Below are 26772 nucleotides of genomic sequence, written 5' to 3'. Positions count from 1 at the left end.
ATAAGTGTATTTTTAAATTATGTTTCTTCTCAGAATATAATTATTACTAATCGATGTATGTTTTATTTTGTAAGGTAGTTGAGTGTCTTGTCTTGGCAAAGAAAGGATCCGTAAATTGAAAAGATAGTCGTCCAGTACGAACCATTGATGTCTTCAGGTGCTGATCTGAAATAAGAAGTCCGATATTAAAGATAAAAGGTGAATCTGCAAGAGCGCGGTCATAATTAACAAAACGGACAAAGATGCCTTGCCCAAGCACACAAAAAAGCAAAGTTTGTAAAATATCATACATAATTAATATTGCGTACTGTTATCTCTCTGCTGGACGGTGTGGCCATGCGGTTCTAGGCGCTTCAGTCTGGAACCGCGTGACCGCTGCGGTCGCAGGTTCGCATCCTGCCTTGGGCATGGATGTGTGTGATGTCCTTAGGTTAGTTTGGTTTAAGTAGTTCTAAGTTCTAGGGTACTGATGACCACACATGTTAAGTCCCATAGTGCTCAGAGCCATTTGAACCATTTGTTATCTCTCTTCTGTGTGTGTAAAGTTCAGATACGAACAAGACCATTTATTTTTATAAGAGCATACCGCGTGTCAGCAACGGAACGTCGAATAATTCGTGACGAGATAGAGAAAATGATGAAGAATGACAGCATTCAACCTTCGCAGAGCCCATGATCGTCACCAATGGTCCTCATCAGGGAGAAGGATTGCAGTTGGCACTTTTGTGTTGATTACAGGATGCTTAATAAAGACCTTTACCTAAGTTTTTCTCAACCATGGACTTGTACTCGGGACACGGGCAAGTAGGTGAGACTGATAGTGAGAAAACTGCATTCATCACCCCTAAGGGCCTGTAAGGGTTTAAGGTAATCCTGTTCAGTTTGTGTAATGCACCAGCAACTTTTGAATGGATGATGGATAATCTTCTATGTCACCTGAAGTGGACGATGTGTCTTTGTTATTTAGATGACGTTGTAGTGTTGTCAGAGACATTTGAGGAACATATAAAAAGACTGAGGGGTGTTCTTAAGTGTCTCCAACAAGGGGGATCGAAACTTAATCCAAGAAAATGTCTCTTTGGATCAAAAGAAATCAAGATCCTTGGACACCTTGTGTCAAACGAAGGTGTGAGGCCAGACCCAGAAAACGAGATCTATAACGGAACTTCCCGTTCCTAAATGCATTAGAGATATGAGAAGCTTCCTCAGATTATGTTCTTATTACTGTCGTTTTATCAAAGACTTTTGTATGAAAGCCAGGCCACTCCAAGAGTTGTTAAAAGCCAATGCTAAATTTATCTGGAGTGGTGCTCAACAAGATTCTTTTGCTGTGCTGCGAGAAGCTCTGACAACTGACCCTGTACTTGGTTTGTATGATGAGAGAGCACCTACAGAACTACTCACAGATGCCAGTGGTATGGGCTCAGTGCTGTTTTGGTGCAAATTTCGGATGGAAAAGGGAAGGTTATAGCCTATGCTTCTAGGACTACTCAACTACATAAACAGAATTTCTTGCTGTGATCTGGGCCATGTGCAAATTTCGACAGTATCTCTATGGAAGGCCATTCACAGTTGTTACAGACCATCATGCACTTTGTTGGTTGACAGGTTTAAGGATCCAACAGGACGACTAGCCTGGTGGGCACTATGTCTTCATGAGTATGACATTACATGACCGATTACATCTCTCTTTCTAGGACACGATGGTGGCACTCGCATGAAAAACTTATGAGACAAGTCCACTCGTGATTGATTTTCTCTCAGTATTATCTCGTATCGCCAGCAATGAGTTATTGATGAAGTATTATACTTAATAGTAGGGGGTGCGTAATAGGTTCGTGTTGAGCATCAGTCCTACAAAGTATGTGTTTGTGTGAAGGAAATGACTATTTCCAACCGTAAGGAAGGTATGGATTTGACGTGGAGTACTGTGATAGCATGGGAGGAGTATGCCAAGTCATAAAAGTGGTACTGATATTTCTATTTCCAGAGCCACAGCCGTCAACAGAGTGTATTTCCGATACTTCACTCATTGTCGAATGTCGTTAAACTGAGACTGTAATCGTAACATTTAGTTGTAAGTACAGGGGTGAAATATATATGTGACCTATTTCTACCTGTGCGTTCTTGGCCTGCAGCGCCGGTGACCTATGCTGGAGAGATTCACATTTCCCGTTAATGGTAGATGCTGTCAGACTGAAGACGCCTGTTGGAGTGTAGGAATGTAGATGAATTAACCATGTTGTCCTCTAGACGACTGAATAGCGAACTAATACTTAGTATGTGTTGGATAGCTTTCGTGATTGCGTGGAAATTTGAGAAGATTGAATATGGAGATGCGTTTGCATTGGATAGTTGTTCCCTCCCATGTAATTTGTTCAGTTGACTGCTTCTGCACATTTCGCATATGTATTTATTTGAGAGAAGATCGATCGTTGTGTGTGCATCTAGCGTTTGGAAGACACATTTACTTGTTCTCTAGACATGTTCTCTAGTTAACCTTGTAAATTATAGGGATGATCTGGAATCTACTACATCACCAACATCGGTATTCGAGAGTGGAAATATCAGTTTCCTCTATTTGTTTCTAGTTGCCGAGTAAATGTTTTCGCATATGTGACAAGTTTCTAGTTAGTCATTGGTTTACAGCACACCCCACCTAGCTAAAGATTCAGGTTTGTAGATAAATAATTTCCAGTCTATATCTTGGGAATTATGTTGCACTAGCGATCGGTAGAATGCTGCCTAGTGCTTCACATCGAGAAATACCGCGAAAGTGGTATAATATTTTGTCGAACCACGCAAAAAAATACGTGTGTTCTTGTAATACCTGAGTCTGGAGGTGTGTGTAGAAAAGCGAGCAAGCAAGGAATCAGCTTCGGACCAGAAACAGTAACGTGTTTGTGCCGAGGGGAAACGAGCCCGAATTTGTAGAACAGTTCTGAGAGCAACTTCAGTCCGCTCAGGGTGTTCTGGTTGCGAGTTGGGGGTGGATGACTTGTGATCGTGGGCAGCGGGAAAACATCTAGTGCTGTGAGGAATGTATATACAGTACCGCCTGTCTTTGCGGTATATCTGCGAATGATGTAAAAGGGATGATTTTGTTTGGCAGGGATACGAATTGTATGTTTACTACATCGACACAGTACACGGTGTTATCGCTGGGTTGGAGATCGGTTTCGCCCACTAATATTCAAGCTCCTGTCCTTAGTGGCAGAGCAGTGTAATTGAGGAGGAGTCTTTCCATATTTGATGTTGTATAGGGTACGCTCTGATATATTGATGGGTCACAGGTCGGTTTCACGTTCTAGTATACAAGCTCATGTCATCGGTGGGAGAGCAGTGTAAACGAGTAAGAGTCCGTATTCGACGACATGTATGGCAGTTTGTGAGATATGTCAGTCTGTGTAAAATAACTGCTGAAAGTCTCGTCTGCAGAAGGAAATATGTCATATGGTGCTTCAATACCGGGGCATCAGTAATTTGGCAGGTAAATTCGATAAGAACCAATCATGATGCTCGATTCATTCACATCCTTTGTGCTGGGGTATAGGAGCCTCTACATAGCGGAGAGAATGTTTGTGTGTTTGTTGAAAGCAGGAGGGGTAACACGTGATGGACAGAGCACCACATTAGGTCTCCGAGGAAGACTGCATTCGGCGTTATTCTGCTGCTATTTTTGTAAACAGATTCCGCTAGGGCAAGAATTTCCGTGCATACAAGCTGAGACATCAAGAAAGCAAGTGTTTAACTACTTCTGGGACACTACAACTTCCGCGAGGTCGACTTGATTCTTATTTTCACATAGTCATGTGACATCAGTATAAGACTGAGAATCTTTTAGATGGCGAGTCGTGACGTGGACATTTTGCGGTGAGGTGTCAGCAATGATGGGGCAGGTATGCATGGCTGACTGCAGCTTGTATGTTCCGTTATGACCGCTAGGGGGAAAGCAGCCTGTGTCTAGTTGAACACGTATTTCCAGAGGAATTTCTCAGGTACCAAGTATGAAAGGGATGTAGCTGCCTCATGCGTGCAGGACCCTAACTGGCATCTGTGTGTGGTTTGACAGCTGATGGCTGCTTCATTTCACGGGGGCTGCTGCTAACCTCCTGTACGGTCCGGTGGTCAGGGTGTGCTTTGCTTGCGTGTGTTGATTGCGTGTCTGTTGCATTATTTTGCGAGCAGGTCTGTTGGCTGTGCTAGGCGTTATTTGAACAGTTTACGATTTCGTGTCTGCACATCAGTGTACTGCATTATTTAGGAGCAGTTTGCAGGTCTGTACTGAAATTATTTCGGTAAATTAGGAGCTGTTTGCGTGTCTGCAGAGCGTTATTTAGGAGTAGTTTACAGGTATGTGGGCTGTGTGGCGTGACCACAGCACGTCGTTTGTACCAGCGTGATAAATATGCTCCATCCCTAAATAAATTGTTCCAAAATAAGTAAAGTTCGCTCCTTCCTTACTCTATCCAGCAGCCCAGCGCAGGGTGAGTCATTTTTGCGCCATTTTACCCCTCCAGACCACCATCTGGGATTATGTCACAGTAGGGATGACAGCACCTTCTGGTGGCAGTATTGTGTACTAGGTCAGTTGGAGTCTAGATCTAGTGGTGGAGACATTTCCTGCAAAATAAAAACTTATGTCCAGCACAGGTAGAGTCGTTTTCCCACCATTTCCCCCCACAATCTTGGATTACATCACTGAATGGACGATAGCGCACTCTGATGGTGGTACTGTGTACTAGATTTAGACCTCGTGGTGACACACTGTTTGCCGCCATCTTGCATAACGGTACTTGCGTCATCAGCTGACATCATGACTGCCATCATGGATTATGTCACAGAACAGACGACAATTCTCTCTGGTGGTGGTACTATGTACTAGGTCAATTGGAGTGCAGACCTCCTGGCGAACACACTGAATGGTGGTGCTGTCTCTAATTGTTTAAATAAAGACTGGTGCATGATTTCGACAGTTGATGATTAGCTAGCATGCTTGCAGAGTCTTTTCGATTGATTATTATTTTGACAATTTCCTAGTTGTTTGGCTCTCTAGACGAAAATGTATTGCATTGTTTACTTGTGGTTTGCATGTCTGTAGGCTGTGCAATGCGTTATTTTAGCAGTTTACAATTAGCAAGCATGTGTGTAGAGCATTATACATGAGTTATTGAGGAGTAGTTGGCAGGTCTGTATGCTGTATGGCATGTTCTGTATCACTGTGATAAATATAATCCATCCCTAAATAAATTGTCCCAAAATAAATAAGGTAAACTCCATCCTCTCTCCAGCAGCATGGTGTGGGCTGAGTCTTTTCCCTGCGAACCCATATGAGGAGGAGGCGGTCAGGTGACTTAGGTTAGTGGAGGTAACCCAAGTGACCTTTCTTTCCCGCCATTTTCTTAGGTTAGTAGAGGTTGCATTGTCCTGATGGAATTTGAATTTCCCACCTGGGAGGGCGTGCAGAGGGGCATGGCAGGGGGGCATGGCACTTTCGCACCATTTTGGACAACGGTACTTTGGGCCAGAAACCACCTTTGGGTTGGGTAACGTCACAACCGCCATCTTGGATTATGTCATCACAAGACGTCATGGCGACATTTTGGATGACTTCATCGTCGCCACCTTGGATAACGGTACTTTATGCAAGAAACAGTTTGTCCCAATACTTTAACTGCTGTCTGTTTTCTGTACAAGTTGTAAATAGTGCTTCACTCCAAATGTTTTACCCCTGCTACCTTCAGAATTTCGAAAAGGCTATTCCAGGCAACACTCTCCAAAAGCTTTCTCTAAATACACAAATGCTACAAATCTGGATTTGCCTTTCCTTAACCTATCTTCCAAGATAAGTCATAGGGTCAGTATTGCCTCCTGTGTTATTTTCCCCGAGGTCGGCTTCTACCAGTTTTTTCATTCTTCTGTAAAGAATTCGTGTAAGTAGTTAGCAACTATGACTTATTAAAGTGACTGTTCAGTAATTTTCAGCAACTGCATATTATGGAACTTTCAGCAACTGCGTACTGTCGAATTGGAATTAGTACATTCTCCTTGAAGTCTGAAGGTATTTCATCTGTCTCATACATTTTGCTCACCAGATGGAGGAGTTTTATCATGGCTGGCTCTCCCAAGGCTATCAGTATTTCTACCATCTACTCCTGGGTCCTTGTGTCGACTTAGATATTTCAGAGCTTTATAAAATATTTCTCGCAGTATCCTATCTCCCATCTTACCTTCATCTAGGTCCACTTCCCTTTTTATAATATTGCTTTCAACTTCATTCCCCTGTATAGACCCTTTATATACTCCTTAAACCTTCCAGCTTTCCCATCTTTGCTTATGACTGGTTTTTCATCTGAGCTCTTGACATTCCTACTGCTGCTTCACTTTTCTCAAATGTCACTTTAGTTTTCCTATAAGCGTTATCTATGTTTCTCCTAGTGAAATACGCTTGTAAATCCTTACATTTGCCCTCTAGCCATTCCTGCTTAGCCATTTTGCACTTCTTGTCAATCTCATTTTTTAAACGTTTGTATTCCCGTTCGCCTGTCTTATGCTCTTTTTAATCCGATCACTTCATATTTGGTCTTCCACTCTTATTATTCCCTCCTGGCTCTTGTACATATTGTATATTATCCGACTTTCCCTTAGCTTACGCCAAGTTTCCTTAGAATTTCGAATATCTTGCACCATTTTACATTGTCGAACGCTTTTCCTGGTCAACAAATCATATGAATGTGTCTTAAGTTTTTTTTTTTAGTCTTGCTCTCATCATCAACCACAAGGTCAGAACAGCCTCTCTGGTGCCTTTACCTTTCCTAAAGCCATACTGAGCATCATCTAACACATCCTCAGTTTCCATTTCCATTCTTCTGTATGTTATTCTTGCCAGGAACTTGGATGCATGAGCTGTTAAGCTGATTGTGCGATAATTCTCGCACTTGACAGCTCTTGCAATCTTTGTAATTGTGGATGATGTTTTTCAGAAAGTCAGATAGTACATCGCCAGACTCATATCTTCTACACACGAATGTGAACAATCGTTATGTATCCAATTCCTCCAAAGATTTTAGAAAATCTGATGGCCTGTTATCTATTCCTTCTCCCTTATTTGATCTTAAGTCTTCCAAAGCCCTTTCAACTTCTGATTCTAACACTGGATCCCCTATCTCTTCTATATCGATTTCTGTCTCTTCTTCTATCACATCGACAAGTCTTTCCCGCCATAGAAGCCTTCAGTGCACTCTTTTCTCTGATCCGGTCTCTCCTTTGTGGAATTCCCAATGCACTCTCAATGTTACCGCCCTTGCTTGTAATTTCACCGAAGATTGTTTTTATTGCTCTGTATGTTGAGTGAGTCCTTCTGATAATAATTTCTTTTTCGATTTCTTCACTTTTTCGTGTATCCATTTCGCCTTTGCTTCCCAGCACTTCCCATTTATTTCATTCCTGGATGTATTTCTGTAGTTCTGAATTTTCCTGGACATTTTTGTACTTCCTTCTTTCATCAAGTGAAGTTTTTCTTCTGTTGCTCATGGTGTCTTCGCAGTTACCTTCTTTGTACCAATTTTTTCTTGCCAACTTCTGTGATTGTCCTTTTTGGAGATGTACATTCCTCTTAAACGGAGCTGCCTGTTGAGCTATCCCTTATCGCAGTATCTATAGCCTTAGAGATCTTCAAGCATACCTATTCATTCCTTAATGCTTCCACTCCATTGTGCACTGATTCTTCCTGACAAGTCTCTCAAACTTCAGCCTACTCGTTATCACTTCTAAATTGTGACCTGAGTGTATATCTGCACATGGGAACACTTTACAATCCAGTATCTAATTTTGGAATCGCTGCCTGATCACGATGTACTCTAACTGAAAGATTCCTTTTCCAAGTACACCTCCTCCTCTTGTGATTCTTGAACAGAGTATTTGCTATTACCAGCTGAAATTTATTGCAGAATTCAATTATTCTTTCTCTTTTCTCATTCCTAATACAGCCCCGTCTTCATCCATAACACTTTCTTCTACTCCTTGTCCTATGGCAGGATTTCACTCCTGCCATAACTATTAGATTTTCATCACCCTTTACATACAGAATTACCCATTCAGTATCCTCATATACTTTCTATTTCTCTTGATCTTTCACTTGTGACGTTGGCATGTGTACCCGAAGTATCGTTACTGGTGTTGTTTAATGCAGATTCTGATGAGAACAGTCTTATCACTCAGTTGTTCACACTAATTCACTTTCTGCCCTACCTTCCTATTCATAACGAATATGCACCCGTTATAATATTTTCCTATACTCATTCAACGAGAAGTCCTCGTCCCTAACAATATATAGACTGAGGGTTAGGATTTTCCTTTTCAGCTTTTCTGGTTTCCCTACCACTTTCAAACTTCTGACGTTCCATGCCCTGACTCATAGAGTGTTATCGTTTCGTTGGTTATTCAATCTTTTTCTCATGGTCACCTCTCACTTGGCAGTTCGCTCCCAGAGACCAGAATGGGGGACTATTGCGGAATCTTTTGTCAATCGAGAGATCATAATGACTTTTTCAAATTACAGGCCAATGTCCTGTAATGTCTTGTGGCTATACATTATGTGTCTTTAATGCAGTGGCTTCCATTGCCTTCTGCAGTTACAGATCTTTAAGTGAAAAAGGTTGCCTCTGTATTCATGATAAAGTTTGTACTTTGTATAAATGATTTGCTTTATTTTTCGTACCAAAGAAATTTACCTTATAAAATTATAGAGTGAATAATTGCGAAACGTTTCAGATACGGTAAGTTTGGTGTACTTTACAGCAAATTTTACGTTGAACATATGACCGGTTCTCAAAGTCACTACAGCAGTTATATAAAAATGAGGCATTTTTAATATCTTGTCCACTTCTACAGATATTTCTGCGAACGTCCATGATTGAAATACTGTCTTGCAGAAGGTTTACATTTCTGATATAAGACATACTGGATAAAGTTTCTCAGGTCGAACTTATTTGGTGTGTGTGTGTGTGTGTGTGTGTGTGTGTGTGTGTGTGTTTGTGCGCGCGTGTGTGTCTAGGGAAGTGCTTGTGATGAATATATATTGTTATGCCTGTTGCTTTACAGATTGGCAATAGTAACAGCTTATTTAACATATTTAATTTAGCACATGTATTTTTATTTGTATGTAAACAAAATGATGACATTTATTGCATTTAAATTCTTGAACTACATAGTGAAATCAAAGTTTCTCCAGTATCAGACCACTAACACCATAGATTACTGACCTACGACCATAGTGTTCTATCTCACTCAGAACTTCATTGAAGTAGTTACCAGTGTGTGATTTGCAAAACGTGAGATGAATATGGGAGAGTTATTTAGTGCCTCTGACCTAATGTAGTAATTGGTTATGGTACATACGACAGCAAAGATAAAAATTTCACAGAAGTTAAGTACATGGCACCCACAAACTGTCATTTGTAGAACCAGCAGTCAGCATTCTCACTATGGGTACGATAGGTCTGCTTACACAGCAGTAAAACGCGTGCACTGTTATAGGTATGATTGTCACATACCGCGAAAATAAAGTAAAAGCAGCTCACGAAAGTAATTACACGACACCGGTTCACTGCCATTTGTTCAACCAGCAGTCAGCACTTCCATTATAATTGCTATTGTTGATTCAGATTTCCTTTAGTATGCACGAATTAAATGCAGCTTTATTTATGAATGAGTGACACTTGTGAAACATTGTCGAATTCCCGATTAAATAATGCATCTCAAAATGCAAATTAGACAAGAGGATAAGTCAAGTGGAATGTTAAACTGTAACATAGCACATTGTGATACGGTATTGTTTGAAGTGGTTTAATTTGCTCAGTTCAGTTTACACGAAGTTATTACTTGTTGTTTGTCACTTGGGGTCTTGGATGCAAATCTTGATCTTATTAAGTAATAATTGTTTCTGAGTGGTTTGCCTTTGATTGTGGCAGCATATACAATCATTAACCCGGCTCCAGGGAGGTAGGTTCCCCTTCCCTATTCTTCCACTGGGGTAATTCCTGTCTGGCACATCCACGTCGTGGGGGTGGGCATCCTTAATTTCAGAAGGTTGGAGTGATAGGATGGCTGAGTTCAGGCAGGGACCCAACCCCATGGGGCATAATCCATGCCCAGGGTTACAGGTGAAGACATTACTGGCAGTGACGGTGGAGAAGAAGGACTTCGGGATGTCGAAGCTGGCAGATGAGGCAACCCTCCTTTCTGGGGATTAAATGAGAGGGGAAATACCATTTAGCTGTAGTGTCTGTACTCCAGAGTATGTTCTCCAGCTTAGGGGCGGCCTAATTACATGCTGGAAGTAGCTATAAAATGCCCTCAGCCACAGATGAAGCGACCTGTCGGTTGAGGAATCTTTAATCTAATCTATAGCTACGTCTCTGCTAAATTTGGAGCATGCTAGGGCGTCCCCCCAAAGCAAAGCGCACCACTTGCGCCCGAGTGACTTGAGAAATGGGCGAGGGTCACCTATTCATGGATGGGGTAGGATAAAGAAGTCAGTTCAGCCTAAACAACTAATGAGATTTGCTACCCTCAATATTGGTTCATTGACCAGCTGACAACGTGAACTAGCAGAAATGCTTAAAAACAGACGTGTCAACATTGCCTGCATCCAGGAGACCAAGTGGAAATGTTCAAAGGCAAAAGAAATCGGAGATGGCTACAAACTCATCTATCATGGTACCAGAACACGAAACGGCGTAGCAATAGTCGACGACCAGGACTTCCGTAACAATGTCACCTGTGTCATCAGGGTGTCAGAAAAGCTTATGTATATCAAGATTGATTCAACAGCTATCACTGCCCACATTGGATCTTGCTATTCACCTCAAACTGGATACACTGAGGATGAGAAAGACAAGTTTTGGAACAGTCTGGACGCCCTCCTTCGAGCAGTTCCCCAGGATGAGTCCATTATTGTTGGAGGAGATTTAAACAGACATGTCGGGGCTCACAAAGAAGGATATATGCGATGCCATGGAGGACATGGGTACAGTGGGTGGGAAGATGATGGATGTCAGATACTTGATTTTGCAGAAGCTCATGATATCATTGTGATCAACACGTAGTTTAAAAAGAGGCCAATACATCTGGCTACTTATACAAGTGGAGGATATGCTACTCAGATCGATTATTGGCTAGTTTGTCAACAAGACATGAAGCTGGTAACGGATATCAAAGTAATTTTGTATGACTGCATCACCCCACAGCACCGATTGCTTGTCCTCAATATTCGTGTGTTATATATCCAAACCTAAACCTAAGACTGGGCCTGAGCGAATTAAGTGGTGGTGAATGAACACCCAACGAAAAGAGTTGATGACAGCCTTGGTAAACTCCTCCATGAAGACCGATCAGTCGGTTGAAGATATGTGTTAAGATACTGTGGAACAAATACATCAAGCAGCGACAAAAACGCTGGGAAAAAACATACCTGGAAGAAAATACATTGATAAACAAACCTGGTGGTGGACAGATGAAGTCAAGCAAGCAATCAAGGTGAAAAAGATGGCGTACAAGACTTGGTGGAATTCACGACTCCAGAAATATGGCAACCTGAAATCAGCAGCAAAAAGAGAAATAGCTGCAGCAAAAGACCAGTATTACCAGACACTGTATGACCAGCTTGACACACCACCAGGAGAAAACAACGTGAACCGTCTTGCTAAGTAATCTCACCGTTCAACTCAGGACATTGGACATGTCATGCACATCAAGGAAGCCGACGCCAAACTGCTAAGAGATAGACAATCTATTCCCCAGAGTTGGACAGATTAATTTGATAACATCAGCAACAAAGAGTTTACGCATCCACCAATTACGAGTCCTAATCCTATCTTAGGACCCAACCCCTCAATGACACCTGAGGAAGTAATGCTTGCCATTAGCAAGATGAAAAATGGAAAAGCAACTGTTTCAAATGACCTACCAGCAGAAATCTGGAAAATCCTCGGAAAGCCTGCTTCAAAATTCCTTGCCTCACTCTTCAAACGAATCATCGTCGAAAAACAACTTTCACAAGCATGGACTTCTAGCATAACAGTTCCAATCTGGAAGGGAAAAGGAGACGTGAACGACTGCTCGACTTATCACCCTATTCGTCTCCTCTATCACAGTTGATAGCGGACTTAGAAGTATTGTCTCTGTATCACCAAACCAGTGTGGATTTGTTAAGGGATGCAGCACTATCGATGCTATCCATGCCACACGCCTTTTGATGGAAAAACACGGAGAGAGACAGAAGAGTGTACACATGGCATTTCTAGACCTAGAAAAGGCTGTCAGTCGTATGCCACACGATCTTCTATGGCGAGCTCTTCGCTGCTATGGCGTCCCTGAAGAGTATGTGAGCTGGGTGCAACTTTTGTACCATAATTCCACTAGTGTGGTTCGGAGTCCTGCTGGAATTGCTCCGCCCTTCGATATCACTGTGGGTGTTCATCAGGGTTCTGCCCTTCCACCATTGCTATTCATCCTTTGCATGGATATGGCAAGAGCTGACATACAGGCTTCACATCCCTGGACCCTTCGTTATGGTGTTGATGTGGCACTTGTTGCCCAAGCGTGCCCTGAACTCCAGCACCAGGTTCAAACGTGGAAGGACAGACTGGCTGAAAAAGGACTGCACCTCAATGTCCAGAAGACAGAGTACCTAGAATGAGGGTCCCAAACCAGAGGCACCATAAGTGTCGGCGAAGAAGACAAGACCATGCATTGTAAGTACCTAGGGCCTGTCGTCACCTCAGACTCTGACACAACTCTTCATACTCGGATGAGGGTGAATGCAGCTTGGCTCAAGTGGAGTCCTCTGCAATAAATAGATGCCTTAGTATCTAAATTCAAAAGTATATAAGACCACTGTACGCCCAGCAGCAACGTATGGGACTGAGCGTCACTCAATGACGAAACAACAGGAGCGAATGTTACACAGCATGGAGATGAAGATGCTTTGATGGTCCATGGGGCTGACGCGAAGTGAGCACATAACAAATGCAGACGTCCAACAAAGGTTTGGTGTCGAGCCGATCACTGCCAGTTTAGTTTAGTTTAGTTATGTCATGTTCTGTAGATAATTTTTACGATTATTTTATCGATATGATGTGGAACAAGTCAGATTACAAAATATACACTCCTGGAAGTGGAAAAAAGAACACATTGACACCGGTGTGTCAGACCCACCATACTTGCTCCGGACACTGCGAGAGGGCTGTACAAGCAATGGTCACACGCACGGCACAGCGGACACACCAGGAACCGCGGTGTTGGCCGTCAAATGGCGCTAGCTGCGCAGCATTTGTGCACCGCCGCCGTCAGCGTCAGCCAGTTTGCCGTGGCATACGGAGCTCCATCGCAGTCTTTAACACTGGTAGCATGCCGCGACAGCGTGGACGTGAACCGTATATGCAGTTGACGGACTTTGAGCGAGGGCGTATAGTGGGCATGCGGGAGGCCGGGTGGACGTACCGCCGAATTGCTCAACACGTGGGGCGTGAGGTCTCCACAGTACATCGATGTTGTCGCCAGTGGTCGGCGGAAGGTGCACGTGCCCGTCGACCTGGGACCGGACCGCAGCGACGCACGGATGCACACCAAGACCGTAGGATCCTACGCAGTGCCGTAGGGGACCGCACCGCCACTTCCCAGCAAATTAGGGACACTGTTGCTCCTGGGGTATCGGCGAGGACCATTCGCAACCGTCTCCATGAAGCTGGGCTACGGTCCCGCACACCGTTAGGCCGTCTTCCGCTCACGCCCCAACAACGCACAGCCCGCCTCCAGTGGTGTCGCGACAGGCGTGAATGGAGGGACGAATGGAGACGTGTCGTCTTCAGCGATGAGAGTCGCTTCTGCCTTGGTGCCAATGATGGTCGTATGCGTGTTTGGCGCCGTGCAGGTGAGCGCCACAATCAGGACTGCATACGACCGAGGCACACAGGGCCAACACCCGGCATCATGGAGTGGGGAGCGATCTCCTACACTGGCCGTACACCACTGGTGATCGTCGAGGGGACACTGAATAGTGCACGGTACATCCAAACCGTCATCGAACCCATCGTTCTACCATTCCTAGACCGGCAAGGGAACTTGCTGTTCCAACAGGACAATGCACGTCCGCATTTATCCCGTGCCACCCAACGTGCTCTAGAAGGTGTAAGTCAACTACCCTGGCCAGCAAGATCTCCGGATCTGTCCCCCATTGAGCATGTTTGGGACTGGATGAAGCGTCGTCTCACGCGGTCTGCACGTCCAGCACGAACGCTGGTCCAACTGAGGCGCCAGGTGGAAATGGCATGGCAAGCCGTTCCACAGGACTACATCCAGCATCTCTACGATCGTCTCCATGGGAGAATAGCAGCCGGCATTGCTGCGAAAGGTGGATATACACTGTACTAGTGCCGACATTGTGCATGCTCTGTTGCCTGTGTCTATGTGCCTGTGGTTCTGTCAGTGTGATCATGTGATGTATCTGACCCCAGGAATGTGTCAATAAAGTTTCCCCTTCCTGGGACAATGAATTCACGGTGTTCTTATTTCAATTTCCAGGAGTGTATATAGACACAAGTGAATAGTGCTAATATTAATATTACTGAAATGTTTAGTTCTAAATATGCAACTACATTTAGATGTACAATTTTTTTTACCAGTTCTGGAACAGAATCTCGTCAATGGAATAGAAGGAGTTGTCCAAAAGAAATGATTTTAAGCTAGATTTAAAACTGCTACCTGCCAGACACTTTATGTTGTTGGGTAAATGATCAAAGATTTTTGTTGCTGAATAATGTACTCCTTTTTGAGCAACTGACAGCTTCAATAACGGTTCGGAAAGGTCATTTTTCCCTCTAGTGTTATCCATATGAACATCACTGTTCTTCGCAAACTGAGATGGATTATTTATAACGAATTTCATTAGCGAATATATGTACTCTGATGGTGCAGTTAAAATACCTAACTCCTTGAATAGGTGTCTACATGACGTCCTTGGGTGAACACCACTAATTATTCTCACTGCTCTCTTTTGTGCAATCAATAGTTTATGTTGGTTGGTTGGTTGGTTTTGGGGAAGGAGACCAGACAGCGAGGTCATCGGTCTCATCGGATTAGGGAAGGACGGGGAAGGAAGTCGGCCGTGCCCTTCGAAAGGAACCATCCCGGCATTTGCCTGGAGCGATTTAGGGAAATCACGGAAAACCTAAATCAGGATGGCCGGACGCGGGATTGAACCGTCGTCCTCCCGAATGCGAGTCCAGTGTCTAACCACTGCGCCACCTCGCTCGGTAATAGTTTATGTCTAAGTGGTGAGTTACCCCAGAAAACTATTCCATAACACATTATTGAGTGGAAATGTGCAAAGTACGTTAGGAGCCTGATCTGTTATTACCAAGACTAGCGATTATACGATGAGCAAAAGAAGCTGAACTTAATTGTTTGAGAAGCTCAGTAACATGCTTCTTCCAGTTCAAGTTGTCATCAAATTTGGATAAATCTACCCTGTTAACTGAGCCCTGTTCATATGCTACATCAATTGTGGGTGTGTCTCTATTCAGTGTACAGAAGTGGATATAGTGAGTGTTCTTCAATATTAAGGGAGAGCCATTTTCTGAGAACCACTTAATAATTCTTTGAAACACATCCTTAACAATATCTTCAGCTGCTTTTCCTGGAATAGGATTTATTATAACACTCATGTCATCTGCAAAAAGTACTAGTTATGCTTGCTGAACATTAAGTGAGAGGTCATTCAGATGAATAAGCAACAGCAGAGGACCTATAATTGAACCCTGTGGGACTCCCTTCGTGATAACTCTCCATTCACTAGAATTTACCACCCTCCCAACATTATTTGTGTTATTCAGCACGACTTTTTGCTTTCTGTTCGTTAAGTATGATTCAAACCATCTGTGTGTATAGCCTTCAATTCCATAAAACCTGAGTTTTTCTAAGAGTGTGACAGGATCCACGCAGTCAAATTCCTTGGAAAGATCACAAAAAATACCAGCTGGCGATAATTTGTTATTTAGGGCTTGGACTGTTTGATGGGTAAATGTTTAGATAGCATTGTCAGTCGAGTAACCCTTCCGGAATCCGAACTGTGACGTGCTGAGTAAATTATTTTCACTTAAATTTGAGACTATTCTTGAATACATAACTTTTCGAATATTTTAGAAAATGAGGTCAGCAATGAGATTGGTCTGTAATTATTTAAGTCGCTTCTGTCCTCTTTCTTATGAAGAGGTTTGACAATTGTGTATTTCAATATGTCTGGGAACTTTCCCTGTGCTAGTGAAGCATTACGTATATCACTAAGGACTCCACTTATTGAATTAGAACAACACTTCAAAATTCTGTTAGAGATTCCATCAACACCACATGAGCTCTTTTTTAACAGTATATTTATAATTCCCTTAATTTCAGTGGGGGGGATTTGGTGCTATTTCTAAAGGCCTAAAGTCCTGGGGAATGACATTTTTAACATTTTTTTGCTTCTCCAACTGAACCCTTTAAACCTATTTTTGCTGCTACATTCAGAAAGTGATTGTTAAAAATACTTGCAACTTGTGAATTATCACTCACAACATCATCATTTAGCTTTATTGCTATGGTATGCTGTGCACTGCGAGGCTGCCCCATCTCCCATTTGACAATGTTCCATACAGTTTTAATCTTATTATCCGCATTATTAATTTCTCTCAGAACATATAAGCTTCTCGACTTCTCAATGACTTTCTTTAAAATATTACAGTATCTTTTGTAGAAAGCAAGTAACGTTGGATCCTGACTTATTCTCACCTGTCCATATATTTCACTCTTCCTCTTATGTTGTATCTTAATTCCCTTAGTAATCCATGGCTTACTTGACTTTTTAATGGCTTTTTTGGATAACATTTCAGGAAAGCAACTCTCAACTATTGAGACAAATTTACGGTGGAATAAATTGAATTTGGCATTAGCATAATTTTCTGTGTATACTTCATCCCATTCTACCTTTTCTAGGCTGCTCTTAAAACTCTGTACCCTGTTCACCTCCCTGCCTTGTATAAACCTGCCTGAAGCCTGTAAGGTGCTATATGTGTTATTTCCATGAACTGTGCATCATGATCAGATAGCCCATTAACAACTGGGTACACATTAATTGTTTCTGCCTGAGCACTGTCTATGAAAATGTTACCGATAAGTGACCTGCTATCCTACTGCACATGAGTTGGAAAATTTACAACAAATACTAGATTGAAACAATGAAACAAAGATTATCGATCAATTTTCCTAGCTCAATAAAGCCTCTAGTGAGAGAAGCCGTCTCCGCTGTTACGGCCACGTCATGAGAAAGCAAGACAACCCAGTTGCAAAAACAGAGCTCCACATCAACCCAGGAGGAACAAGACCACCAGGAAGACCGGCAAAGAGATGGACTGACAACGTCTGGGGAGATATGCACGTTATTGGCTTAAGACCAGAAGATTTCAACGACAGGGAGAAGTGGAGAAGATGTAGCGAAACAGCAGACCCCGCAAGTCGCGATTAATGCTTGGAAAGACAGAGAATTGTTTCTGAGTGGTTTGTTTTGCACACATTTAGGAATGTCAGACTGCAACCCATCGAGTGCAGAGAAATCGATATTTGGGTGCAATGAATGAGATCCGGTAAAACATACTGAAACTTTCCAAGGCTCTTGGCTTCAAACTGACAGATTTAGAGGTTGGTTGGATGCCGTTGAAGGTGACAACAGAAAGGCGCGGTGTAAACAGTATTACTTTATTGTTGCCTGCAGTAGAAGCGAACTCGAAAAACATGCTTATCGAGTTAAACACATTAAACATGCTGAAACTGTGCAAAGGAACAAAACTGTTGTTGATTGTTTTCGAAAATGTTTGATGGAAGCAAACATACGGAAAAGGTGAAGACAGCTGAACTAAGATTAGCAACTTTTTTCGCTGAGCATATTGTTGCATTTTCAACAGTGGACCAACTTGTTCTTGTGTTAAAAGAATTTTCTCTGACTTCAAAATTGCTTCAGAGCTGACTTGAGGTCGTATAAAGTGTACCAATATAGAAAAAAAATGCTATTGTAAAGGTGGAAACTGATAAAACGTTCCAGTATCTAAAGAAAATTTTCTATTTTACTGAATGAGAGTACCGACATATCAGATAGCAAACATACATACGTTTTAGTGAAATGTGTGTTGCCAATTGATGGGTACGTGAAAACCCAACTACTGGTGTCGAAACCTCTGGATGCCAAAGACTGCCCGGAAGAAAATCTATTCATAGCTCTGAGGAGTGTGTCGAAAGAGAAACATATTCCAATTACAAATGTAATTGGCATGGCTTGTGACAATGTGTCTGTAATGTTGGGAAGCTGTAATTCTGTCATAACAAGACGTAGAAATGTTGTACCAAATCTGATTGTTCTCAACTCTATGTGCCATTCATCTGCTTTAGTTACAAACAAGACATGTCAGAAGCTTCCTAGATCCTGTGAAGAGTTAATAAGGTCCGTGACAACCAACATACCTGGCAGTGCAAAGCGCTGCACTATTTTACAAGAATTTCAAGAACTTTTAGGAGTTGAACGTAAATGGTTCTTTAAATTATCGGGAACGCGATAGCTTATTTTGCATGTATGTGTTGTTCGTCTGCTGGAAAACTGGGACGTGTTTTTGCACTACTTCCAGTTAGCAACTGTTCAAGATTAACGTCTGCAGAAACAGAGCTTCACGAATTTGAAAGCTCGTGTATTATAAGGCGCGTTTACACTTAGCTCAGAACATGTTTTTGTTTGCAACATTGTTCCCTCCTCATACTGGCTACGTTGTTCGTTGTTTGTGTATTCAGTGATTACATATTGTCTCTAAAGTATATTTTGGTTTACTTCGACACTTTTAACGCTCTTTTCCAATTGAGGAAAATATTAATTCACAAGTTTTCAAGAGATTCTTTGGGTCTGTTTATAAAACATTGGTCAGAACTTTCAAAACCCTGGCGTTCTCTCTGAAATACACAAGATTAATAAACTTCCATCATACCATTATCTCCTATTAGAACCAGAATATCTTGGTCCCAAACGTGAACGGTTATTACAAACTCGCTAGGAAATGTGGAAAGGGAATTCATAAACTAAGACTTAAATGCACTGATTTCTATATCGCAGCAATCGAATAAATGAAGGATCTGCCTATACACGATGAATTTTTTGGAGACTAAAAAAATTCGTAGAGTCAAATATTGCATTAACAGCTGACAGAAGGTACCAGATTTGTATCACGAATCGCATCGAAGTTTGGAGGATCTGATGTAATTACCTTTGCAGCTGAATGGAGAAGTCTACCGTTTGTGGCTGAAATAGGAAGAAGGAACTTTCAGAAATGGACATGGATCGTATGCAGAGTGAAATCTCAAACTTGAAAGATTTCCGGATTCAGGGATTCGGAATATCAGTAAACTTTCTGAGCCGGTTCTTTCACTTCCACATTTTAATGCTGAATCCGAAAGAATATTTTCTTTTGCAAGTGATGTAAAAAAGAGAGAATGAAACAGAATTCGAGGTGAGAAATGAAATTCATTTGTTTTGTGAGATATTAATTTCAAGCAAACGGAATAGACTTCACAACTTATTAAGTGGAACGAAAACAACTCATGCTTCACAATAAGAAAAACTTGTATTAAGTGAAAGTTTAACTGTGCGATGGAGACTGAAAGAGGGAGGAGTACGTATATATCTCTTCAAAAGGAAGGCTGTATTTTCTGAAAGGATAAGCAAGCACTTCAATAATGTAAGTCCAGAGTTTACATTATATGATGTAGTATTGCGAGGGTGCTGTTATATATTGTAGCTGCATTTTAAACTCTACTACCAGTTTATTGTGCTGCATGTGGAATCGTAAGCCATTATTTCTTTTGTTATACCTATTGTCTCTCTCTCTCTCTCTTCCGCTCTCTATCTATCTCTCTCACTCACTTTTCCTAGGCATCATGTGTTTTTCCTTACCATGGGACACTTTATACAGAAAAGGGACATTTTGAGTAACAGGTTGGGACTTTGAGCTTCAGAGGATGGCGTCACTGGTAGTTATTCGTAAAAAAGCAGAACAGACGACAGTCGTCACTTTTAATCGATGTTCCGTGGTTGTCATTTTTTTAAAAGTTTGTTGTGTGGAGTACATTTAGAAAATCAAGATGTGAGTGATCTAATAATTGTCTCTTGACCGTTGACTCCGCTTATCTTTTTTTTCTTATTAAACGTAGTTAGGTTTAAGATTTGCGTGATAATATGAGTGAGTAAAATGTAAAAGTGCGGCATGAAAATACTCTGCGGTTAACAAGTCGAGTTACAGGCGAAAGAAAAATCGTATGTATTCGCGGTTGTGTCATGCAGCTGATGCTGCCTTAATACAGTACGACGTTAAAGACTTTTGACGTACCATGGCCGGAACAGTTAGTTGAGTATCCCAGTTGTGAATAAGGTTGTTTGGGATTTACCGGTATTATTAAAATGATTCACAAAACTGCGTTGTTTTATGTACTTCGGGTCATAATATGAAATTCAGTAACAGAATTTATAAATTGAAGTTCATATAAGTTTAGTATGACTTGTATAACCGCAGTTTTGTTTCTGTAGATAGCTTCTTATGCGCGAATGTTACATAGTACTGTGCTCAGGAAAGTATGAGTCTATATAGTGCACAACGTGAGTGATGAGTGTGCCCCTTTTTGCCATCCGTTGTGTAGTTGGCGTGTATGATGCTCTTTTTGTTTAGGTCGTTCGCGTGTCTTGTTTACAATATGGCTCGAAGTTGTTTGTGGTGGAGGTGGGGGGGGAGTGGTGGTATGTAGGTGTAGTAGAGATGATGTGTGTATTGTAGATTGCGATGATGCGCATCCGCCTTTACCAGAACTTCACATGTAATGTTTTTTGTTTAATCTGAATTCTGTTGTCTCTAATTCTAGTGTAGCCCGAGTTCTGGAGTCAACGGAAGCGTCAGATTCCACCCGTCTGGTTTGACCCGTGACGTTATGGATGTTGTGGTCTGTGACATTACGGCGCTGAGTTTAGTTTGAGTTGGTTGTTTGTAGATGTCTTCTTGTGTTTGATGGTTCCCTCTGGTGATGTGTGTATGTATGTGCGTTGTCTTATGTGGTGTATTGGGTTTATTTGAACTTTGGTTTTGGAAGAGCGGAGTTGTTGGCATTGTTCATGACGTAAGGATTGAAATTGTTTTCAGTGAGTTATTAGTTTTATTGTGTTCTGTTTACGTGTCAGCGTTTTTGATACGTTTTATTGGTTTGCTGTTTGTGGTGCGGTAAGACGTTTAATTTATTGCATGGATTCTCTTTTTAGGTGTGAATATGATGATAAACTGAAATAGCACCATGTTGCGGGCGGAGATGGGAGAGGATATGTTGTCCTCGATTAAGTTCCTGCAGGTGTTTGGATTAATAGCGGAAATTGTGAAGTGTGGCGTTTTGCCGAGAGTATATGCGGTTGGCGATAGTTCCGGCGTCTCGGACCACTGACGTGTACATGTGTTGGTGTTGGAAGGACAATGTTTGGAGCTCCTGTAGACGCGGTACCTGGTTCGAGAAATCTAGGTTGGCTGTGAGAGATTGTTTTCATGACGTACTATTTTTGTTATAGGTCCTCTACAAGTTTTTGTGTGTATGCGACTGTAGTGAGTGAGAGGACGGTGTTAGATTGGTTTTCTTTTTGTAGGGCAGTGTGTTCTGAGTATGTCAGTATAAGAGTAAGTTGGGTGAGCCGGGGTTAGTGTTTGAGATAGATGAGTCACAGTTTGGGAAGAGGGAAGTATGGGAGAGGTAAATCTCCGGTTGGTTTGTGGGTGTGGGGAGGTTGTTACTTTGTGGGGTGGGTATGCCGATTATGTTTTCAGGGTTTTGGAGGGGCGCACTAAGAGGGACTTGAAGGGTTAATTGAGGAGGGGAGTACTGTAGTTACAGATGCTTTTTCGTCATACAGGGGTTTGGAGAAGAGGGGTTTTGCTCATTTAGTCGTAAACCATAGTTTAGAGTTTAAAAATTGTGAAACTGGTGCATGTGCTATTGCAATGGACATTTTTTTTTGTGGGGGGGGGTGGGGTGGGGTGGTGGTTAAATCAGTTATAAGGAAGGGAAGAGTGGCTCTTCTAACCCCCCATCTCATTTAGATGAGTATTGGTGTTGGAAGTGTGTCCCTGGGCATTATTGTATTTTTCGTGTTCTTCTGTGGGCAGTGGTTAGATGTACAGGATAGTGGTTAGTTGAGGGTGTTCGGTATGTGGGGGGGTGATTGTGGGTAATGGTTGTGGATTTAGGTGGGTGTGGGGGGGGGGATTCTTTTATGATTATGTTCGAGAGGACCTTTTTTTTTGTTACAGTTGTTTTTGACTTGTACTGTGTGATTGAGTTCAGTTTATTTTTGTGGTTTTTATTTGGTGTGTGAGTGAGTGAGTGAGTGAGTGTTGGCCAACCAAGTGTGCAGTGCCGTAATTTGTTGGTGGTAAGTAGTAGTTCTTTTGGGTCTATTGTTCATGTGTGTTTATCGTGTATCAATTGTTTTTAATTTCTGTGGGGAAGTTTGATTTTTGTGTTTTCGAGGTGATGTGGGTTTGGTTTTATTTATCGCAGTTGCAGGTGTTTGGTTTTTGGTATCATCGGCTGTGGTTGACCTACGTAGGTCAAGGGAAATGTTTGATTCTAATTGTCATCTGATAATGAAGCCAATGAATGTCATGGCAAAAATTATTGTGGGCAAAAAATTTAAAGTGTGTTGCTGTAAGAGTAATTTACTTGTCAAGAACTATCACTAATTGTCTCTGTGAAGTTTTATGAAATGTCTCATTTTGGGTTTTATAGAAGCACTGTCATGAAGCATTGTCGTCTGGCATTATCATGTGGGGGCAATTCTAGGTATTTGCATGACATCTTGTTGTTGCAGCTTGTGGTCATTAGAGTAAATGCTAAATGTTCACATATAGAGCACATTAAAATCCAACATTCTGCGAGCTAAAGATCATGGAGGCAATAAACTTTTGTACTTCTGTACATTGTACCAAGAAGTAGTTGGCAGAAGTAAAATGTTGAGGAAATATATTACGCTCTGCAAGAAACAATACATATTTATACATGATACTGTAGATTGAACTTATAGTTGTTCGTATGTAGGTAACAAATTATTCAATAAAATACCACTATTTGTCTAAGTATTTACTGAGCATGCTTATAAACATAATGTGCTTGGCTCATGCCTGCCCCTTCTGCAGTGTGAAGGGGAAATGATTAAATGTAATTGCAGTACTTAACCTACTCTTGTTTTGCAGAGAGTAATGTAACATTTATTGATATTATATGTTGGTGTAATGACACCATTTGCCCTAATGACTTAGTAATAAAATTATTACTGTTAAATTATCCTTCAGGTATGTCACATGGAGCACTTAACTAAACAAACTTCATTCTCAGCTAGAGTTTGATGCAAGCTATCGAACTGTTCACCATTCCACCGCCTTACAGAACCACCCACTGTAACTGTTTTGAAGCCATAGTTGCTTGCACCATTCTCCCAGAGGTGGACTTGGGGATGTATTTGGGGGAGGAGTGAAACAGTCGGTCAGAACTAGTCGTACAGCGGTAAGTAAAAACTGTAGAATGTTTGCTTTGCGACTGCCAAGTAACTGTCGTGTTTTTTATCGCATGCTGTATCTAATTTGTTCACTTGCATTTCTTTAATCAGTGCCTACTATATTGGTTACACATTTACCATTTGCATTGGTAGCTTGCTAGTTACTTCCATGTTATACATGATGTATTCAAATTGTAGTACGGATTATGTCAGCTGAACAGCAGATTGCATGGCAGAAGTCCAGTGACACTGTACCTGTCTCTTACTTTGCATGCTGCAGTTCATATTTATGAATTGAATGAAGGACAGTGAACATGACAAACGGTGAGTGGAACTGTCACATTCCAACCAAACCTCAGCCTCGGGCTTTGCCACAGGTCAGTTAGTCACCACATCTAGTTTTCTTCCTGCTGTTAACACTGAAAACAAACACAGTTGTTTAGTTACAATCACCCATTTCGCAGTTGCCGACTGCATCGTGCAACAGAAGAGCCAGGACACAAACTACATTTAGCCTCTTGCATAGATCATTTAAAACATGTATGAAGTAGTGAGTTATCCTTTCCTTCTACTGTTGTAATTGTGGATATTGCTGTCACTTTCAGAATGAAGTGAATTTTTGCATACTTAATCAGTGAATGAATGCAATTTGAGCCTTTGGTTGACGTCCCTAATTGCTTAGATATGTCCACAACACAGAATATTCTCCCACAGAACATTAATGAATGAATGTCTCTGTATCCCCAGAGTTGGCCAGTTTTGACTTTTTATCAGTATTTGAACCCAAGAACTTGGAAGTTTCTACCCGATTTATTATATTCTGTTGGCATGCTAACATTAATAGGTGATGAACTTTGTTTGCAATGCCAAACTGGATGATTTATGTTTCTCAAAGTTTGCAGCAGGTACATTTGTCTAAAACCACCTGCTTCATATGGTTTGAATCGATTGCCTATTTTGTTTTGATCTGATGAGTGCCGTTCTCTTTGTTATAGGTGTTTACATCACTCTAAGCTGAAAGTGCATTATTGTACTATGTCATGCATTGTTTGTCGGATTCTGATAATGAGTGTTTACGACCTGTCGCCGCTCGTGGCATGGCTTGCTTTTGTGCGTGCTACTGCGGCTTACAGTTAAAAAAAGAGGAATTGTCTCATGAGCGAAACAATGGCAAGAGTCTATTTGTTGTTACTTACGCTGCTGCTTTCCTTGATAATGATCAACAAGAACCAAATAATAGACTGCGTGTGATAGATGATGATCTGAACGAGAGTTTGGCAAAAAATTTTCTCTGTTTGAAAATCTTTGCAGCCGTCTGTTTAGTACATTACATTCTGCACAGAAATGAGTCCTCTTAGATTTAAAAATCTAGTCAGTTGCCGTGCTTCATTTCTGACTGAATCACTATTCAGCGTAAGAATAATACAAATATAGGCATGACATGACATGATACGTATATTCTTCCGTGTTTGCTGTTGTCTCACTCTAGTATCGTAGTTAATTAGGCAGACAGGATTTAAATGAGATAGCAGCAAATACAAAAAATACATGGCATAATGTTTACATTCTTCTACCTTTTCTTTTAATTTATTTACTGATGCAGAGGTTTTGGCGCCAGTATTTATCTTTGTGCTTGCAAAGCATGCCTCTGTAGTGCTACATATATTCAACAGCAGAAGTTAGTTGTGGCGGCACCTACCAACATTTTTCAGAACTTCCGCTTACTTTGAACCTGATTGTAAACCGCAGGCAGTTTTTTAGATTACAAAAAACTGGAAAAAAGTGTGGCTTAGATTTCAGTAAATACGGTAATTCTTTTTCCGTTGCTGTATAATTAAGCTGATGTTTGTTTAGGCTGCGACTAGCGAAAGCAATGGTTTTATTTTCTCCCTCTTCTGGGTCCCATTCCCCTTGCAATAATTTTGCTGCTATACCATATTCTGATGCATCTGTTGTGATGCCAAATGGTTCACGAAGACTTGGATGGTTTAAAATAGGAGCATTGACTAGGGTATCCTTTACTTCCTGGAATGCCTTTTCTGCATTTTCATCCCATAATCGTTTTGCCTTCTGCTTTAATAGCGATAGTAGATGTGGATTACTATGACTTGTCCTTGTATATACCGTCTATAAAATCCCACCAATCCTAAAAAGGAACATAACTATTTTACATTCTGTGGATGTGGACAGTCTTTAATCGCTTTAATGCGTTATGGATGTGGTTTAATTCCTCTTATTCCTATGAAATGTCCCAAGAATTTTAGTTCCTTTCGCCCAAAATGTGATGTAGCGAGCTTAGTAGTTATTCCCTTGGTATAGAATTTCTCTATTGCTCTTGCAAGTAAATCACAATGTTCCTCTCAGGTTTCTGAAACAATCAGTATATCTTCAACATCAATCAATAGCTCTTGTAACAACTTTCTCCCTAATGCTTGATATAATGCTCTTATAAACACTGATGCTGATATGTTTAACCCAAATGGCAAAACTTTAAACTGGTAGACTTTCCGTCATATAGGAATGCAGTATAAGGCTAGATTCTTTAGCTAATTTCACCTGCCAGTACCCATCCATCAGATCCACAGAACTAAAATGATTTGCTTTTGCAAAACAAGCAAGTAGTTCGTTTATGCATATGGGACAATCTCTCCAGTTCAATGTGACGATTCCAGGTTCTCGCGTCTAGTAATAGGCGCACACCTCCTGTTTCCTTTCTGACAACTAACAGTGGATTGTTGCATATGCTTGTGCTTCTTTCTATAACATTAGAAGCTAACATTTTATGTATTTCTTCCTGTACTTCCTGTTTTACGTTGATAGGTACAGGGTAAGGTCTACAGAAATGAAATATTATTTGCTTTTGATTTTAAAACTACACACATAATATCCTATATTCCCTGGTTTGTCTGAAAATTCATCTGAATATTTGCATAATATTCCATATAGCTCTTCCTTTTGAGTAAGGGTTAACAACAGTTCAGATTCGTATGCCTTAGCGTACAAATCAGCTTTCGCTATAACCATAAATTATTACTCCCATTTAGTCCGTGACATCGATCTGTCTTAAACAAGATCTCTCTATTAGGCTATAGTTACCTAGATTGCACTGAAAGAAATCACTC

At 41.3% G+C, this 26772-nt stretch overlaps 1 long non-coding RNA gene across 15 annotated transcripts in view; it reads left to right on the top strand.

The window, feature by feature from the left end:
* The window catches only part of LOC126213546 (uncharacterized), a 422558-nt gene that overhangs the window by 238069 nt on the left and 157717 nt on the right, over positions 1-26772 (top strand). For 3 of the 15 annotated variants that reach the window (XR_007541230.1, XR_007541237.1, XR_007541231.1), the window contains exons 1-2: positions 20467-21624; positions 23448-23658. This is a non-coding gene — a long non-coding RNA (uncharacterized LOC126213546). Of the gene's footprint in view, positions 1-20128; positions 20214-20466; positions 21625-23447; positions 23659-26772 lie in introns of those variants that run through there. The other 12 variants (XR_007541228.1, XR_007541226.1, XR_007541236.1 and 9 more) reach the window with 10 other exon arrangements.

Source organism: Schistocerca nitens, chromosome 11, assembly GCF_023898315.1.
Source record: "Schistocerca nitens isolate TAMUIC-IGC-003100 chromosome 11, iqSchNite1.1, whole genome shotgun sequence".
Lineage (NCBI taxonomy): Eukaryota > Metazoa > Arthropoda > Insecta > Orthoptera > Acrididae > Schistocerca > Schistocerca nitens.
Note: the sequence above shows the minus strand (reverse complement) of the source record. Positions and strands in the feature narration are given on the sequence as shown.